The sequence below is a fragment of the Neomonachus schauinslandi genome, chromosome 16 (assembly GCF_002201575.2).
Source record: "Neomonachus schauinslandi chromosome 16, ASM220157v2, whole genome shotgun sequence".
Taxonomy (NCBI): Eukaryota; Metazoa; Chordata; class Mammalia; order Carnivora; family Phocidae; genus Neomonachus; species Neomonachus schauinslandi.
In genome coordinates, this window is record NC_058418.1 from 21,558,539 (window position 1) to 21,579,146 (window position 20,608).

Sequence of the window (20,608 nt, forward strand, 5' to 3'; positions counted from 1 at the left end):
CAAGTCAGGTCATACTGGCTTTCAATCAGGTTTTAGAATTCCTCTCGGTTTTGGAGCAGGAGCACGTTGTGACTGGGATGGAGTTCTCCAGACTCTGGGCACTGCTATTATTCTTTGTATTGCCTTTAGTGGTGGTTACGTAGGTATCAACTTTAAAAAGATTAAAATCTACATCGTTTTAAATTTCTTTTTTTTTTTTAAAGATTTTATTTATTTATTTGACAGAGAGATATAGCGAGAGCAGGAACACAAGCAGGGGGAGTGGGAGAGGGAGAAGCAGGCTGCCTGCGGAGCAGGGAGCCCGATGTGGGACTCGATCCCAGGACCCTGGGATCATGACCTGAGCTGAAGGCAGACGCTTAACGACTGAGCCACCCAGGCGCCCTCGTTTTAAATTTCTTATACATATGCCATATTTCACAATGTTATGGGCTGAACTGCGTTTCCCCAAAATCTGTTGAAGCCCTAGCCCCTATTAGCTCAGAATGTGGCTGTATTTGAAGATAGGCTTTTTCAAAGATAATTAAGGTAAAATGAGGTCACATGGGTGGACCCCCATCCAATATGACTGCTGTCCTTATCAGAAGAGGAGATTCAGACACAGACAACACAGACTGAGGGAAAACCACGTGAGGACACTGTGACAGCATAGCCTATCTGCAAGCCAGGGAGAGAGACGTCAAAAGAAACCAAACCTACCAACACCTTCATCTTGGACTTCTAGCCTCCAGCGCTGCAGAAAAATAAATTTCTGTTGGTTGAGCCACCCAAACTGTGGTACTTTGTTATGGCAACCCTAGCAGACAAATGCACATACTGAGAGTTTCTCTAAGAGAAAAATTGGGACAAATCTCAAATAGAAGTGTGTTCTTACACAAGTGCAACCACCATATGGAAACCTTTTTCATTCACAAATGTGTGAATTATAACGCAGCTAAGAAAATACCTGATTTATGGCATGAGAAACAAGAAATAATAAGAATTATGTAAATGTGACAGTTAAAAAATTAAGGCTGGTCTCTTCCAAATGAGATCTCTGTCATCAGGGACAGGAGTGAGATGTAAACGCACGTCAGTAGTCATTCCTCACAGACCCAGCATGTGAGTCTCCAGGTGACTATCAGGTGAAGTAGAGGGAAAAATCCATACAAGTAAGTAAAATGAAAACTTCCCCAAAATGATTCATTTGGTTTCAAAAATCAGGGAAAATCACAATTATTCAGAAGCAAACTATTATGACTAAGGACATTGTGCGGAACTGAGACAAACCATAATTTGAGTCCAGCTGTGCTTTGTAACATCTAGAGCCTGTAAGAGTGACATGAGGATACTCATTAGCTGAGTTGTGTGGATAAACTATTAAATTCACATATAAAAGAATTCCAGGCTTACTATTAAGAAAATATAAATCTGCTCCAGAACCTATACATAGACATAGATATTTAGATATAAATGAATTTACAGGTAAAAGGGAACATGGTAGACTGAATTTTGGAACCCATTACGTTTTGCCTCTGGGTGTGACTGCCATGAATATCCTGAATATGTGGCAGGTGAGACTTTGTATATGTAAGCAAAGTTACTAATCAGTTGATCTTCAAATGAGAGGATCCTGGGTTATCTGGCTGGATCTAGCCTAATCTCAGGAGCCCTTAAATGCAGATTAGTTTCCTTGGCTGGTTGGTAAAAAGGAAGAGAGATTCAAAGCTAGAGAGAAGCGCTCAACCCACTGTTGCTGGCTTAAAAGTCAAGGAGGACACATGGAAACTGTGAGCAGGAAATGAATTCTGAAAATGAAAACAAAAACAAAGTGATTGTGGAAGAAGGACCAGGGCCCCAGATGCATACTGTAGCCCTGGCCAGTACCTTGAGTTTGTCCCCTGTGGATTTTTATTCAGAACACCCAGCAAAGCCCTTGAACTTCTGGCCTGAAGTTCAAGGGCTCAGAGACTTCAAGATGATAAATCGTGTGTGTGTGGTTTTCAACCAATGAATTTGTAGTAATATTTTTTTTAGAGCAGTGATAGGAAACAAATACAGGGACAGACATGCAAGAAGAGGAAAGAACTGAGACAGAAGAATGTCTGATATGGGGTGGGATCAGTGTGGATCAGGAAACTGCTTCACTTTCTGTGGCTTCACTGATCCACTATATACATTAGGTGGAATCGGGGTAAGTAAGGTGTCATTTATACATGATGCCTCATCATAAAATCACTCAGGTATGAGCTGGGCCAGCTACAGCAACTACACACGGCCAATAATCTATGCCATACCCAGCATCCTGGCATTAAAAACAGTTTTGCTTTCAGCCCATATGTTTTTGGCTCATGTATGGGTTTGCTGCAAACTTCTGTACCTATCACTGAACACTGGGACTTTTGTCCCGGGATGGGTGTTTCCAGTACATGGGAATTTCAGTGCTAAAACCAAGACAGTCCGGTCAAACCAGGTTGGTTACCCTAGATACCTTCCTGCATCTACCCAAGAGGAGCATGTGTCCAAATCTCCTCTCTTAAGTCACTGTCTCTCTTTAAATTTTGGGCCAGTTATTTGCTCTGCACTCATAGCTCTCTGATGGGTTGGGAAAAAAAGAGTCATCAATCTGATGCTAATCAAGCTTTTTTTGTTGTTCCAAGTATAGGAGAAATGTTCCTTGTAGCTTTTACATCCTGGAGTGGAAGTCACAATCTACAGTCTTTTGTTGTCTGACAGCTATATTCTCCTACAGATATGTGATCACATTTCTCTTTTATACAATAAAAGCACAAAATTTTTCTGTGTGTATAGGAAAAATACTTATTCCAATGTGTTGTCGTTTTAAAATTATGCTTCAGGGGCGCCTGGGTGGCTCAGTCATTTAAGAATCACCCTTCAGCTCAGGTCACGATCCCAGAGTCCTGGGATGGAGCCCTGCTTGGGCCCCTTGCTCAGAAGGGAGCCTGCTTCTCCCTTTCCTGAAGGGAACAGATGTCTGCAGACAATGATGTCTGCCTGCTGTTCCCCCTGCTCCTTCTCTCTCTCTGTCAAATAAATAAATAAAATCTTTAAAAAATAATAAAATAAAATTCTGTTTCATATTCCTATTACCCATTCTTACTTTTATTGTAGGTTAATTGTTTTCATTTTAGGTGAATTTTGTTTTGGTACACTATCCCAAGGCAAAAATTGTAAAACCATGCTGATTCCAAAAGGTTTATCTTCCAAATGTGCCCCTTCTTTTTTTTTTTTTTAAAGATTTTATTTATTTATTTGAGAGAGAGAGAAAGCATGAGAGGGGGAGGGTCAGAGGGAGAAGCAGACTCCGTGCCGAGCAGAGAGCCCGATGCAGGACTCAATCCCGGGACTCCAGGATCATGACCTGAGCCGAAGGCAGTCGCTTAACCAACTGAGCCACCCAGGCGCCCATCAAATGTGCCCCTTCTTTATGTTCAGTATGTCCCTACTCTTCCCCAATATATAAGCTTTATTTTTGTTTGCTTTTGAAATGTTTTCTTTTTGACACCCAAAGCACATTGTTTTCTACTTCCTTAGAACAGAAGTTGCCAAACACCGAGATTGTACTGGGGCATATTAACAACTCCTACTCCTCTTCCTCCTTGTTCTTCATCTGTTTCTTCTTCTCCCCTCCTCTCCCCACCCTTTTCCTCATTTCATAATGGCTTGAAGCCATTGTACTGAGCAGTATACTGTGTGAATGATGCTTTGTTTATTAAGCAAATATCCCATCATTGAACATTTCAGTGGTTTTTAGTTTATTTTACTTTAGAAATATTACTTCAATGAATAAGCGTTTGTATGGTTAAGGACATATTTCAATGTTAATTCTAAATGGGAAATGTGAGTAAGTATTAAGGGATAAAGGAGATATTTGTATAGTTTGATTTTCCTCTAGATTTTAATGAGTACAATTAAAATCTACGTTCCCTAGTTATTAATATGATGGATTTGACCAATTTAGAAATGTGGATTCTATATCTCACTTGGATGAAAGTTGGAATCCTGAAAACCTCCAGTCTTCTTTTTTTTTTTTCCTATATAACATGAATTTGCTCATTAGAGACAATCTCAGACCCACAGACCATATTCTTAACCAACTGGTCTTGGCTTTTCTTCATAGGGATCTTTCAGACAATGGAAACTTTAGGAATGAAACATTTTCTCGTTGATGTCAATTTGTCTTCTATTGACAGAGATGTATGGAAGTATTCCCTGAGAAGGAGGCAATATGGACCCATTCTCAAAGGATTGTGGTTGTGTGTTTTGGCCACTCTGCAGCTCTCTGAGGGATTGACATAGGGGTTTATTTGCCTTTCTTTTGGCAGCCTTGGAATTTTCTCAGGGTTGGAGCAGCCTCCCAAGCAACACTTGCCAAAAATAATTAAAAGCATATACTAGCCACAGCTGCCAGGGGATAGGGATAACAGACATTGCATGCAGTAGATAGAGCAAAATGTCTAGAGAGAAGCAAGTTGGTAAAGGGGGTATGGGAAGGAATAAGGGCTTTGCAAAGCTCCCACATATACCAGGAAATCTAGAAGACCTTGTACATTCCCAGGGAAAGTGCATGCTTAGAAAAGACCTGAAAAGTCCCCAAGCTTTCACCAATGGTTGATCTTTAGGCTTCACACAAAGGAAATGAAGGCTAAGGCAGAAATGTAAAAGGCCTGGCTAATCAGTGAAGGAGTGGTCCAACTCAGAGCAAATTTGTAAAGGATAGAAGAATATATTTTTGTCTTTGTCTCCAGGCATTTAAGAAGTCCCTATCAAATAGTTATCTTACCATTAAGCTAATAGAGACTTCAGTGACCACCCACAATAACATCTATAAAAAATAATTTAGAAAAGTCACTAAACATACAACTACAACCCACAACAAAACCAACAATAAACCATAGGGTAGGGACCGAGAATCTGATTTCCAGAGTTACTACATTTGAAAGGTCCCATTATCATGAAAAAATACAAGGAATGCAAAAATCAAACAAGTATGGCTCATTCACAGGAATGAAGAAATAAACAGAAAGTGTCCTTGAGGAAGACCAAGGACTGAATTTATTAAACAAAGGTTTTTAAATCAACACCCTGAAATACACTCAAAGTACTAAGGGCAACCATGGACTAAGCACATAAGGATACCAGAGGAATAATGTCACCCAAAACGTAAAATATCAATAAAGAGATAAAAGTCATAAAGAGGAACCAAACAGAAATTCCAGAGTAAAAATGTACAATAACAGAAATGAGAAATTCACCAGAGGGCTTCAACAGCAGATTTGAGAAGACAGAAGAAATTATTGGTGACCTTAAAGATAAGTCAAATGAAATTAAACAGTCTAGGGAGAAGAAAGGTAAAGGAATGAAGAAAAATGAACAGAGCCTAGTGGATTTGTGAGGCAACCTGAAGAATACTAACAGACACATAATGGGAATCCTAGAAGGAGAGAAGACAGAGTGAGAAGGGTGCAGAAAGAATGTCTGAAGAAAAATGGCTGAAAATTCCCCCGACTTGATGAGAGACAGGAATCTATACACCAAGAAGGTCAGCAAAACTCCAAGTGGGATAAACTCAAAAAGATCCACACCAAGTAACATCATAATGAGATTGCCATAAACCCAAGACAGAGAATCTTGCAGGCCAAGAGATGAGTGATTCATCGTGTTGAAGGGATTCTTAATGAGACCAACAGTCAATTCTCTTCAGAAATCATGAGTGCCATATGCAGTAGGATAACATCTTAACACTGCCAAAAGAAGAGAAATCAACCCATCATCAACCAACTGATTTTGACACTAGCAATGATCAACCCATAATGGAAATGAAGAAAACAATTCCATTTATAAAATCACCAGAAAGGATAAAACACTTAGAATTAAATTTAACCAAGAATATACAATGTTTATGTACTAAAAGCTACAAAATATTGCTGAAAGAAACTAAAGAAGACCATAAATGTAAAGATATCCACACTCATGTGACAATATTATTAAGATGCCAATACTCCTTAAACTGATCTACAGATTCAACTATCAAAATCCCAGCTGGCTTCTTTATAGAAATCAACAAGCTGGGGACGCCTGGGTGGCTCAGTTGCTTAAGCATCCGACTCTTGGTTTCTGCTCAGGTTATGATCTCAAGCCCTGCATTGGGCTCTGTGCTCAGTGGGGAGTCTGCGTGAGATTCTTTCCCTCTCCCTTTGCCCCTCCCCCCTTTTGCACACACTCTCTAAAATAAAGGAATAAATCTTTAAAAAAAAAAAAAATTCTCTCCCTCTCCCTCTGCTCCTCCCACTCCTGAGGAAAAAAGAAGTCAATAAGCTCATTTTCAAATTCATATGGAAATTCAAGGAACCAAGAATGGCCAAAACAATCTTAGAAAAGAAAGAACAAAGTTGGCAGTGTCATACTTCTGATTTAAAAACTTACTACAAATCTATAGTAATTAAAATACTGTGATACTGGCATTAACATAGGAGAGCCCAGGGATGAACCCATATACCCATGACCAATTGATTTTTGACAAAAGTGCTAAAACCATTCCATGGGGAAAGAATAGTCTCTTCAAAAAATGGTGATGGGACAAGTGGATATCTACATGAAAAATATAAAGTTGGAACCTTATCTTAGTCCATATAAAATTTTCAACTCTAAATGGAGCAAAGACTTAACATATGAGGTAAAACTACAAAATTCTTAGAAGGAAACATACAGGTAAATCTTCAACCTTGAACCTGGTATATTAGTCATGGTTTTGATTTGCATTTCCCTGATGCATTTTGTAAGCATTTTTAATATGTTCCGGGTACTGGGCTCTTATCAGATATATAATTATAGGTATTTCTTCCATTCCTTTGGTTGTCCTTTCCTCTTTTTTTTTTTTTTTAAACTTTTTTTTTTAAGATTTTATTTATTTATTTGACAGAGAGAGACAGCGAGAGAGGGAACACAAGCAGGGGTAGTGGGAGAGGGAGAAGCAGGCTTCCCGCGGAGCAGGGAGCCCGATGCGGGGCTCGATCCCAGGACCCTGGGATCATGACCTGAGCCGAAGGCAGACGCTTAACGACTGAGCCACCCAGGCGCCCCTGTCCTTTCCTCTTTTGCAAGTGCCCTTTGATGCACAAAATTTTTAATTTTGATAAAACCAAATTTATCTATTATTTTTGTTGTTGTTGCTTGTGTTTTGGGGTCATATCTAATATAGAAATTTGGCTTGTAAACTATATATCTAATAAGAGTTCAGTATCAGAAAGGCTTACAACTCAACAACAAAAATACACATAACCCAATTTAAAGAATAAGCAAAGGACTAGAATAAGTACTTCTCCAACGAAGATATACAAGTGGCCAACAAGCAAAAAATATGCTTAACTTCATGAGCCATTAGGAAAGTACAAATCAAACCATAAGGCACCCACTAGGGTGGGTATAATTCCAAAACTGAAAATAACAATGCTGGCAAGGATGAGGAGAAATTGGAACCCTTGCACACCCCTGATGAGAATGTAAACTTTTAATGACATAGCCATTGTGGGAAACAGTTTGCAAGTGGGACTATAACACTGCACAGCCACTGTATAAAACAGTTTGATGGTTTTCTGGTACCTCAGTGAGTTAAATATAGAATTCCCATATGATTCCATAATTCCACTCTTAGGTATATATCCCAAACAATTGAAAGTAGACATTCAAACAAAAATTTATACATGACTGTTCATACAAACACTATTCCAAAACACCCCCACATATCTATCAACTGCTGATAACAAAAGGTGGTATGTTCATACAGTGGAAAAAGGAATAAAGCAATTATACATGCTACCACATGGATCAACACTGAAACATTATGCTAAATGAAAGAAGCCAACCCTGAAAGGCCACATATTGTGATTACATTTGTATGAAATATTTTATAGGAAAATCCAGAGAGACAGACAATGGATTGTTTGTTGACAAAGGCTGAGGAGGAGGTAGGGCTGGTGGTGGAGGGAGTGGTAAGAAGTAATAGGGAAGGACTGATTAATGGGTACCGGGTTTCACTTTAGGATGATGAAAATAATCTGGAACTAGATGGCTGCACACTCTGTGAGTGTATTAAATGTCACTGAATTGTATACTTTAAATATACTTAAGGGGCACCTGGGTGGCTCAGTACATGAAGTGTCTGCCTTCGCCTCAGGTCATGATCCCGGAGTCCTGGGATCAAGCCCCATGTCAGGCTCCCTGCTCAGCAGGGAGTCTGCTTCTCCCTCTCCCTCTGCCCCTACCCCCCACCTTGTGGTCTCTCTCTCTCAAATAAATAAATAAATAAAATATTTTTTAAAAATACATATATACTTAAAATGATTAATTTTATGTTATGTGTATTTTACCACAAAAAAATATATTCTATTTAATATATAAATACTGAAGATGAGGCTGGCCATCTAAAAATCAGCAGGCATAGGGGCACCTGGGTGGCTCAGTCATTAAGCATCTGCCTTCCGCTTGGGTCATGGTCCCAGGGTCCTGGGATTGAGCCCCACATTGTGCTCCCTGCTCGGCCGGAAGCCTGCTTCTCCCTCTCCCACTCCCCCTGCTTGTGTTCCTTCTCTCCCTGTGTTTGTCTCTGTCAAATAAATAAATAAAATCTTTAAAAATAAATAAAAAATAAATAAAAATCAGCAGGCATAATTAAGGGAACACTATACAGTCAGAGTCTGTAATTTACCTCCTGCTTAGAGGTAAATTGAGTAAACCAGAGGCTTGTTAATTTCACAACTTCTACACATTAAATCTGCAGACATTCAAAAGATCCAAAGCAGAAAAATGATATGTGTATGCAGATGAATTTTCATATTAGCATTGCTTGAGCATAAAATAGTTGAAAGCTTTTAAAATATCTGACTTACTTGGGCGCCTGGGTGGCTCAGTCGTTGGGCATCTGCCTTCGGCTCAGGTCATGATCCCAGGGTCCTGGGATCAAGCCCCACATCGGGCTCCTTGCTCGCCAGGAAGCCTGCTTCTCCCTCTCCCACTCCCCCTGCTTGTGTTGCTGCTCTCACTGTCTCTCTCTGTCAAATGAATAAACAAAATCTTTAAAATAAATAAATAAATAAATAAATAAAATATCTGACTTACCTTTGCAAAAGATGATTCTATTAACAAAATAGAATAATTCACTGGTATAAAATCATAACTAAAGTAATAATCAAATTGGGAAGTGCTTAGTTTATTAGGTTGGGCAAAATGAAACTGCAGATATTTGACTGTTTTTGACCTAAATGAAAGGCAATTTCATATGATTCAACCTAAAATAAAGTGTGAAAAAGGTGGTATGCTATCTTATTATTTCAGTAGAAAAGTGTGACATGTTTTTACATGAGTTTTTGAAGAAAAGCAGGATGACAATTAGCAAAATGTCTAATATTTGGTTTGGTTTCAGTTGGAATTTTTTCTTACAAAAAATGTTTGTTTTGTATGTATTTTTCCATTTAAAAAGATATGTTTATTACCTAACTGCTATTTGGCAAGATTAACATTCCAATGTAACATAAGGTCAGAGAGCAAAGTCCACAGCTGAGACTGTTGAATGCATAGGAGGAATAATGAAATGATTCTCTGAGGACTACATTGATGGGTTGTCCTATAAACTGGCAAGATGCTCCCCAGTCCCATTCTCTCTTTCTGGATGCTCAGGAGAACAGCACATCCCAGCTTCTCTTACACTTAGTTTGGAACCACGTGAAGGAGTTATGGCCAACGGAATATGGGCAGATGGGATTGTGCGGTTTTATCTTCACTCTGTTTTCTCTTTTGTGCTCCTGCATGAGTTTGCCTCCTTACCCAGTGGTTTTGGTTATCACACTTGGGCATGATTTAGTGCTCCCTTGGGGTGTAGAGTTTCAGGTCATGCTGATGGGGTCTTGATGAGGATGGGACCTACTGCCCCTGAGGTGCTGGACATCTAGGCTGGGTCACAATTGCAATTTTGTACCTGTGCCAAGTGCCCTGAAGCAAGCAGGAAGACAGGAACAGGAGTGAGGTCCTGGTTCCTGAGAATTAGAGATAAATAATTACCTGTCAGCTTATCTCACCAACTTGAAACTATGTCAAGTCTCCTGTCTACTTAGGCCTCTGGGTACTTAGTCCTGATCTTCCCAAGTGTTGAATCATGTGGTCTGGTATGAATGCATCTTTTGGGTAATAAGGATACCTGCAGTTTATGAAACATTCCTACATGAGCTGCTTAAGATAAATAAGTGAACAAGTAAGCAGGTAAATGAAGCAAGCAGCATGAAACTGCCGTTTTATGCAAAAATGTTTATCATTATCTATGAGGTTACTAGTTGATTCAGTGAGCCATTGTATTTTATGTTTGATCAAAGATAGCCAATGACTGCAAAAAGGCATATCTGACTTGCCCCCCCAACACATCAGTATATGTGGAAGCCTCGTGATCATGTTGCCAATAATAACGGCTCTACGTATTGAACACCGTATGCTAGGTCCTGTATTAATCCCTTTTTATGTCATTTCCCATGAGGTAGGCAGTACTGTTGACCCTTGAAGAGCACGGAAGTTAGGTGCACCCATGCCAACACTCATGCAGTTGAAAATTCACATGTAACTTTTGACTTGCCCAACACTTGTCTACTAATAGCCTACTGTTGACCAGAAGCCTTACCAATAACATAAACAGTCAATTAACGTATATTTTGTATGTTATATGTATTATGTACAATATTCTTACAATAAAGTAAGCTAGAGAAAAGAAAATGTCATTAAGAAAATCATAAGGAAAATATATTTATAGTCCTATACTATAAAATTCTATATATAGAGCCACGCTGCTAGTAAGGAGAACAGGAGCCTCCAAGCCGCTTTGGCAGATGCAGCCACAAGAGGCAGGGGTGTCCAGGATCCCCAGGCCAGCAACTCAGTCCTGAGCCGGCAGGAGCGAGGCAGCCATCTGCAAAGGGGCAGCCAAGGCAGTGGTGCCTGGCCCCAGGCAGCTGCTTCTAGAGCTGGCATTGCTCCCGCCACTCCGGACCCAGTGACCCCCACATTCTCAGTGGCCACACTGGACCTGGGCAATCAGGGAGAGAGCTGGGAGAGATTCCAGAAGCAGCAGAGGCTCACCTTGGAGGGTGCGGCCAAGCTGCTGTGGGGCACCTTCGAATACTAGGGCCTGGTGAAACACACAGGAGGCTGCCGCTGTGGAGCATTTAGCTTTGAGGTTTGGACCTCAGTGGACTTGTACATCTTTGATTGCAACTGCAGTAAGTACAAGAAGCAGCAGAATAGACACTTTCTTGTTCTGGCCTCTCGCTTCAAGGTCCTGAAGGGAGCCCAGAGCATAACCACACATGTGTTCAACACTCACAAAGCACAACACACCTTCTGTTAAGAGATGTGACATTCAGAGCTTATACATGATCTGCTCACACCCCCGAAGCTTCAGAATTGTTGACACTGCCTGGATGAGGGCACCGTGTGTCCTGTGGTCGTTGAAGGATTCAATGGCAGCGATTGGGAGAATGAAGGAGCACAAGACCATCAAGAACATGTCACTCTTGGGGCACCTGGGTGGCTCAGTCGGTTAAGCGGCTGCCTTCACCTTAGGTCATGATCCTGGGGTCCTGGGACCGAGCCCCATGTCCAGCTCCCTGCTCAATGGAGAGCCTGCTTCTCCTTCTGCCTGCCACTCTGCCTACTTGTGCTCTCTATCTGTCGAATAAATAAATAAAATCTTTAAGAAAAAAAAGAACATGTCACTCTTTAGTCACATGCTTCTCCCCTCCGAAAAGGAGAAACGATTGGGGCCAGTAGCTTTGCTGTCCTCACGGCACAGGGCTGACCCAGGCTGCTGGTTACCTTGACAAGAAGCCATCTTGATCTCTGCAGTTCACCCCAGCCACCAGGTTCTTTAGGCAGCTCTTTGGCCCTTCATGGATAACTTTCGACTTCCCCAAAGCCAGGCTTAGATATAGGCTAGTTGACATTCTTCTTTCTCTTCCCAACTTTTGTGTGATATTTTAGAAACATATTTTTAACGTTAAAGCAAAAAAAAAAAAACAACTGGATGTAAGTGGACCCAAGTAGTTCAAATCCATGTTGTTCAAGGGTCAACTATGCTATTTTCCCATTTTAGTCACTGCATTTTAATTACAACCAGTTGAATACCCTGAGGTAGCACAGAGTGCTGGGCCTTACCCACTGTGTTTCCAAGTCACTAAATCTGGATGGAGCATGAAATTTGCATTCCCGTTTCCAAGTGATCCTGATGCTGCGGGTTCTGAGATCACAAATTGGGAGCCACTGAATTAGAGGACCATTTAGTGGTATTGATACAGGCAGGCCGGGTCCAACGATCCAGATGGGGTCCCACAGGACCAGCTAGGAGGGTCCTTGGCTTCATGCAGAATAGAAATCAATTCCATTCTTGTTTCACCACCACTTGTCTTTCTGCCTTTAGATTTTGTGAGCAGCAAGTGGCCAAACCTGGTCTGTTTGGGACCCTAGCACCAGGTGTTCTTGTACCCCTGTGCCCCATCTACTGGGGAGCATTTTAAATTACCATGTTCCAGAATTACCTTCATTTTTCATTGTAAATACTGGCTCAGAGAGGTGAAGTGAGACCACAGGGGTACACAGGGAGGAATGTCAAAGTATGGATCACATGTTAGAGACCTTGGAGGCAGGACATTGCCTAAAGGGCATGGAAATCTGTGTGCTCTGCCTTCAACTTCTTACAAGCCACACCCTGCCTTTTGAACTTTAAGAGGACATTGCTCAGAGAACAGGAAGTGTGCTCCCCATCACCAAGATTCAGTCAGAAACTACATTACCCAGAAGGCAGTGCCTCTGACATTGGAGGCAGGCACTCAGCCAATGACAGAGTGGAGAGGGGCATTTCCTGCTGCAACTTGGGCGGTGCTTCTGGCTTCTTCTCTCTTAGGACTTCATTTGGTTGTGGCAGGTCTGGACTTAGCTGTGCTTCTGGTTGGAGCTCTGGGCAGAGGCCGCTTCCCAGAAGGGTCTTCCAGACTAGCCAAAGGACAATGAGGAGGATAACACCTACCTCCAGGCTTTTGTATGAGCCTTGACCTTCCACCCCCCACCTCCTACCCCCACCCCTGTAATGGGGTTTGCCCCCTAGCCTCTCCGGAGCCTCGGCACCAGCCCCTCATCCCCACAGCCCCCACAGGCGGCCCCCTGGACCTTGTGAATGTTTACACAGTGAAGATCAAGGTCCCTGGTTACACCTGAAGATTGAAAGTGAGGGGATGAAGACACATTTATCATGCAAATGGACATCAAAGGAAAGCCAGAGCAATAATACTTATATAAGATAAACTAGATTTTAAACTAAAGACTGTAATGAGATGAAGAAAGACACTAAAACATAATAAAGGGGACTATTCAACAAGAAAATCTAACAATTGTAAATAATTATGCCCCCAACTTGGGGACACCCAAATATAAAAAACAATTAATAACAAACATAAAGAAACTCATATTATCAATGAGAAACTCCATTATCAATGGAGACAGCAATGGACAGATCATCTAAGCAGAAAATCAACAAGGAAACAATGGCTTTGAATGACGAACTGGACCAGATGGACTTCACAGATATATTCAGATCATTTCAGCCTAAAGTGGCAGAATATACATTCTTTTCCAGTGCACATGGAACATTCTCCAAAATAGATCATATACTGGGTCACAAATCAGGCCTCAACAAGTACAAAAAGATTGAGATCATACCATGCATATTTTCTAACCACAATGCTATGAAACTTGAAGTCAACCACATGAAAAAATTTGGAAAGACCACAAATACATGGAAGTTAAAGAACATCCTACTAAAGAATGAATGGGTTAACCAGGAAATTAAAGAAGAAATTAAAAAAACAACAACAACATGGAAACAAGTGAAAGTGAAAACACGCCAGTCCAAAACCTTTGGGATGCAACAAAAGTGGTCCTAAGAGGGAAGTATATAGCAATACAGGCCTACCTCAAGAAGCAAGAAAAATCTCAATCTAACTTTACACCTGAAGGAGCTAGAAAAAGAACAATAAATGAAGCTTAAGCCAGCAGAAGAAGGGACATAGTAAAGATTAGAGCAGAAAGAAGTGATATAGAAACAAAAAATAGTAGAATAGATCAACAAAACTAAGAGCTGATACTTTGAAAGAATTACTAGAATTGATAAACTCCTAGCCAGACTTATCAAAAAGAAAAGAGAAATGACCCAAATGAATAAAATCACAAATGAAGGAGGAGAAATAACAACCAACACCACAGAAATACAAACAATTACAAGAGAATATTATGAAAAATTATATGCCACCATATCAGACAATCTGGAAGAAATGGATAAATTCCTAGAAACATATACACTACCAAAACTGAAACAGGAAGAAATAGAAACCTTGAACAGACCAATAACTAGTATAGAATTGAATCAGTAGGGGTGCCTGGGTGGCTCAGTTGTTAAGCATCCGCCTTCGGCTCAGGTCATGATCCCAGTGTCCTGGGATCAAGCCCAAAATCAGGCTCCCTGCTCAGCGGGAAGGCTGCTTCTCCCTCTCCCACTCCCCCTCCTTGTGTTCCCTCTCTCGCTATATCTCTCTCTGTCAAATAAATAAATAAAATATTTTTTTAAAAAAAGGTATATAAACCCCTAACTTAAAAAAAAAAAAAAGAATTGAATCAGCAATCAAAAATCTCTCAAAAAACAAAAATCGAGGTCCAGATGGCTTCACAGCAGAATTTTATCAAAGATTTAAAGAAGAGTTAGTACCTATTCTTCTCAAACTATTCCAAAAAATAGAAATGGAAGGAAAACTTCCAAATTCATTCTATGAGGCCAGCATTACACTGATTCCAAAACCAGACAAAGACCCCACTAAAAAGGAAAATTACAGGCCAACTGATGAACATGAATGCAAAACTTCTCAGCAAAATACTAGCAAATCAAATCCAACAGTACATTAAAAGAATCACTCACCACAATCAAATGGGATTTATTCCAGGGTTGCAAGAGTGGTTCGATATTCACAAATCAACCAATATGATATACCACATTAATAAAAGAACCATAAGATCCTCTCAATAGATGCAGAAAAAGCATTTGACAAAGTACAACATCCATTCATGATAAAAACCCTCCTCAACAAAGTAGGGATAGAGGGAACATACCTCAACATAATAAAGACCATATATGAAAAACCCACAGCTAGTATCATTCTCAATGGGGAAAACTGAGAGCTTTTCCTGTATGGTGAGGAACAAAACAGGGATGTCCACTCTCACCACTGTTATTTAACATAGTACTGAAAGTCCTAGTCACAGCAATCGGACGACAAAAAGAAATAAAAGGCATCCAGATTGGCAAGGAAGAAGTCAAACTTCCACTATTTGCAGATAACATGATACTCTATATAGAAAACCCAAAAGACTCCACCAAAAAATTACTAGAACTGACAAGTGAATTCAGTAAGATCACAGGATACAAAATCAATGTACAGAAATCTCCTTGTACCAATACCAATAATGAAGCAACAGAAAGAGAAATCAAAGAATTGACCCATTTACAACTGCACCAAAAATGATAAGATACCTAGGAATAAACCTAACCAAAGAAGTAAAAGATTTGTACTCTGAAAACTATAGGACACTTATGAAAGAAATTGAAGATGACACAAAGAAATGGAAAAATATTCCATGCTCATGGGTTGGAAGAACAAATATTGTTAAAATGTCTATACTACCCAAAGCAATCTACCCACTTAATGCAATCCCTATCAAAATACCACCACTATTTTTCAAAGAGTTAGAACAAACAATCCTAAAATTTGTATGGAACCACAAAAGACCCTGAATAGCCAAAGCAATCCTGAAAAAGAAAAGCAAAGCTGGAGGCATCACAATTCTGGACTTCAAGTTATATTACAAAGCTATAGTGATCAAGACAGTATGGTACTGACACAAAAACAGACACATAGATCGAAGGAACAGAAAAGAAAACCCAGAAATGAATCCACAACTATATGGTCAACAAATTTTCAACAAAGCAGAAAGAATATCCAATGGAAAAAAGACAGTCTCTTTAACAATGGTGTCGGGAAAACTGGACGGCAACATGCAAAAGAATGAAACTGGACCACTTTCTTACAGCATACACAAAAATAAATTCAAAATGGATGAAAGACCTAAACCTGAGACCTGAAACCCGCAAAATCCTAGAGGAGAGCACAGGCGGTAACCTCTTTGACATGGGCCATAGCAATTTCTTACTAGATATATCTCCTGAGGCAAGGGAAACAAAAGCAAAAATAAACTGTTGGTACTTCATCAAGATAAAAAGCTTCTGTCAGTGAAGGAATCCATCACCAAAACTAAAAGACAACCTTCAGAATGGGAGAAGTTATTTGCAAATGACACATCCAATAAAGAGTTAGTATCCAAAATATATAAAGAACTTAAAAAACTCAATGCCCCAAAACAAATAATCCATATAAAAATTGGGAAGGCATGAATAGACATTTTTCCATAGAAGACATACAGATGGCCAACATTCACATGAAAAGATGCTCAACATCACTCATCATCTGGGAAACACAAATCAAAACTACAATGAGATGTCACTTCACACCTGTCAGATGGCTAAAATTAACAACATGGGAAACAACAGGTGTTGGTAAAATGTGGAGAAAGGGGAACTCTCTTTACACTGTTGGAAGGAATGCAAGCTGATGCGGCTACTCTGGAAAACAGTATGGAGGTTCCACAAAAAGTTAGAAAGAGAACTACCCTATGATCCAGCAATTGCACTACTAGGTATTTACCCAAAGGATACAAAAATACTAATTTGAAGGGATACATGCGCCCTGATATTTATAGCAGCATTATCAACAATAGCCAAATTAAGGAACGATCCCAAATACCCATCTATTGATGAATAAAGAAGATGTGAGATAGATATTTTATATATATATATATATATATCCCCAATGGAATATTACTCAGCCATAAAAAAGAATGAAAACTTGCCATTTGCAACAATGTGAATGTAGCTACAGAGTATTATGTAAAATAAGTCAGTCAGAGAAGACAAGTACCATATGATTTCACTCATATGTGGAATTTAAGAAACAAAACAGATTAACATGGGGGAGGAGAGAGAGAGGCAAACCAGAACACAGACTCTTCGTTTTTCTTCAAAAAACAGACTCTTAACTGTAGAGAACAAACTGAGGGTTGCTGGAGGGGAGGGGAGGGGGGATGGGTTAAATGGATGATGTGTATTAAGGAGAGCACTCGTGGTGGTCAACACTGGGTGTTGTATGTAAGTGATGAATCACTAAATTCTATACCTGAAACTCATACCACACTGTATGTTAACTATAATATAAATTAAAACTTGAAAAAAAAAACCACTCCAGACCTACAGACTTTTAGTTGCATTAACACAGCATCTGAAGCCCCAGATGCAAGCACACGGTGCAGACAAGAGAGGCTCTGCTGTTGCTGCTCCCATTATTTGAATTACTTTTCCCCACTCTTCCAATATCCCAGGGCGCTTACTCTCCGCTCCTCACTGCCCACACGAGATTATCATTGTTTTGTATCTTTCTCCAATGGCTACCTACACAGGAGGCTTTTCTCTCCCATATCTTTTATTCTGTCAGAGGCATCATCTGCCTCCCTCCTGAGCCCAGCACAGAGCTAGGTTCTCAGGAGATACTCAGGGGTTCAGGTCTTTCTGGACTTCTGCTGGTGACCAAGCAATAGGCTCTCATCTCATCTTCCAGGCACTGGTATCATTTAAAGATGTGGCTGTGACCTTCACTGGGGAGGAGTGGAGACACCTGGACCTAGCCCAGAGGACCTTATACCGGGAGGTGATGCTGGAGACTTGTGGGCTCCTGGTTTCACTGGGTAAGGATTCAATGCTCTCCAGAGTGGTACCCACAGGCTTTCATTCCATCCTTTCTCTCTAAGCATGGCTGATTGAGAAGGCCTCTGGGGCCCACCTTCCTGCCTCTCCACAACCTCAGCATATTCTGTTCTAACCTATTACTGGCATCCCTTTGTGTACAATAGGGATTGCTGTATAAGAAACATAATTCTCAACATTCTTACCCAAGTGTCCAGCAAAAGCTGTCCTCAGTCTGAAGTCCTTATTCCAGATCTCCATAATAGGTAAGGTGACTGGTTCAGTTTGGTTGGATCAAATGTCCTCGTAGCCCAGTAAGCAGGACCTGTGAGTTCTCCAAGAAGTGGGTGAATCAGACAGACAGGAAGATATTTGACATCATGCTACTGGTATTTTTCTAAGCAGCATAATCTCGGCTAAATGGCTTCTTTGGCTCCTGGTGTCTGCAGTTTTCCCTTATTTCCTAAGGCCTCTGCCTTGCTTCTCTGCTGCTAAGGGAGATCATTTTAGAGGGTGCACAGACACATCATTAATGGCAGTGATGGAGATCTAAGAAAGCTCTTCCTTTTTCCTTCCTCTTTCCTGCCTTCTGATTGTTGCTGGAAGAGTCTGGGCTTGGTGCTGCATCTTTAGCTCTCCTGTGTCTCTTAGCTAATTTCCCCTTCAGAAAGAATAGCTGTAGGACACATAGCCTTGAGGACGCAGCGTGAGCTTCCTGGGACTTAATACAGTTATTTTGACTTTATTGTATTTTTATAGTAACCTTTCACTTAGTCCATGTGACCTAATAGCGGTGAAGTGCTTAGAATAGAACTAGGAACATAGCAAGTATGACACATGCACTTATTATATGTACTAAATCAGTCAGTCCCAACTATTCTCCCACCGAAATTTAAATGGCCAATTTACCCAGAAATTGGTCTGTATATGAACTGAATGGAGGCCTGAGGTCTCTCTTTTCCCAGATGTCCAAATGGTCACCATGGTCACCTGGGCTCTCCCAGCCTTGTGTCCACATTGTCTCTCCCGGGAGGTCAGTCATCAATGCAGTAAATGGTGTTAGCTTGTGACCATTGTGATTAGTTGTCGAAAGGAGATGCGTGGGGAATAGTATTCCAGGTGGAGGGACCAACAGGAGCCAAGTGCCTGTAGGGACAGGGAGCTCAGTTCCATGAAAGCGATGAAGGAAGGTCTGATTTAACTTTGACACTGTCCCATCATGGGGCTCAGTTCCAGGCATCTAGCAAACATCAGTGAACATTTGCTGCAGGACAGCTGGATGCATTCTGGCCTGCAGTATAGGATTTTCTAGGAGTTTCTGTGGGTCGTGGTGCCTTAGTCACTGGCTTCTCTCCAGAGTCCTCCTGTCTTTAAGCCTTCGCATTTGGCAAAACATGCTTGGGTGCATGTACCAGAAAACCTCCTCATACTGATTTCACCCCTGAAAAATGTAATGACTTCACCTGATGAGAAGCCCTGAGGTGATGCTGGCTCCTGGCCTGGTAGGTGCCAACCCAGGCGTGTCTGTTCACTTTCTGTCCTTGGTCCAGGCCATCAGGCCAGTATCCTCAAAGTCACCATGGGATGCTACAGCGGCAAGTAGGGCAGCGGGTCCCCATCTTCAGCTCTGTCTTCCCAACTTGGATTAAAGGCTTTTCCTTCAGAATGGGTAGCGGTTTTAGGTCAAGGCCCACCTCGGACAACTATCAGTAGATGCCATTCAACAGTTGATTCAGTCCAGTGTTTTTTAGCCATCCTTGGGCACCAGAATCACCTGGGGAGCTTTACAGACTCCCTGTGTTCTGTCCTTATGCCCAGAGATTTGGTTTAACTCACATTTGGTTTAACAGACATCTCCAGGTAGTTCTGATCCACGGGGAGGTGGAATCCTACTGGCTTCATTAGGGAACACCTTCTGGAAGGAGTCATTTCCTTTCTGGAGTTTCACGGTGGCATGTGAAAGGTGTATACTCCTGTATACTTGAGACTTTTCCTTTTGTCCTTACCTACATACCCATGCCCCATTTCTTTCTTCATGCACAGGGTATCCTGTTCCCAAACCAGAGCTGACCTACCTAGTGGAACATGGGCAGGAACTATGGACAGTGAAGAGAGGCCTCTCCAAAAGCACCTACACAGGTAGGTGGCTGAGAGTCTGGCAGGTGGGTGTCCTCGCAATGGGTTTCATGGCAACTCACAGACTACCAGGGGATCACCTGTCTGAAATTCCATGGGCAGCTTCTTTTGTGGCCTTCCTGGAGTCTTGGTTGGTCATGGAGCACTCCCAGTTGTTTCCCTTGTCTTTCCACCCCGTCGCACTCTTCGTCTTTATTAGGGTTGGGAGGTGGTATACTGAGTAAGAGACGAGCTCTCAATGCTTGGCCACTCACTAGCCTCATGACTGAGGAAGTTGCATGATCTTGCTATTCCTCTGATATACAAGTTAGGCTAAGTCAATGCTATCTTGCTGTAAAAGATAAACTCCCAATTCTAGGTCAGTTAACAAATGAATAAGAGTTTTTTTCTCATTTATGACATGGTTAATGTGGGTCAGCAGGGGTGCTCTGTACCACCTATTTATTCAGGGATCCAGGTGCGTTCTGTTGTCAGTATGTTGCTTTAAGTGTGCCCTGGCGTCATCCAAGTGGCCAAGAGGAATAGGAGAGAAGGGGAGTAGAG

The 20,608-nt window shown here is 41.1% G+C and overlaps 1 pseudogene; it reads left to right on the plus strand.

Moving 5' to 3' along the window:
- The window catches only part of LOC110590228, a 158,559-nt pseudogene extending 145,311 nt beyond the window's left edge, over window positions 1-13,248 (plus strand).
- Window positions 13,249-20,608: the final 7,360 nt, after the last annotated feature.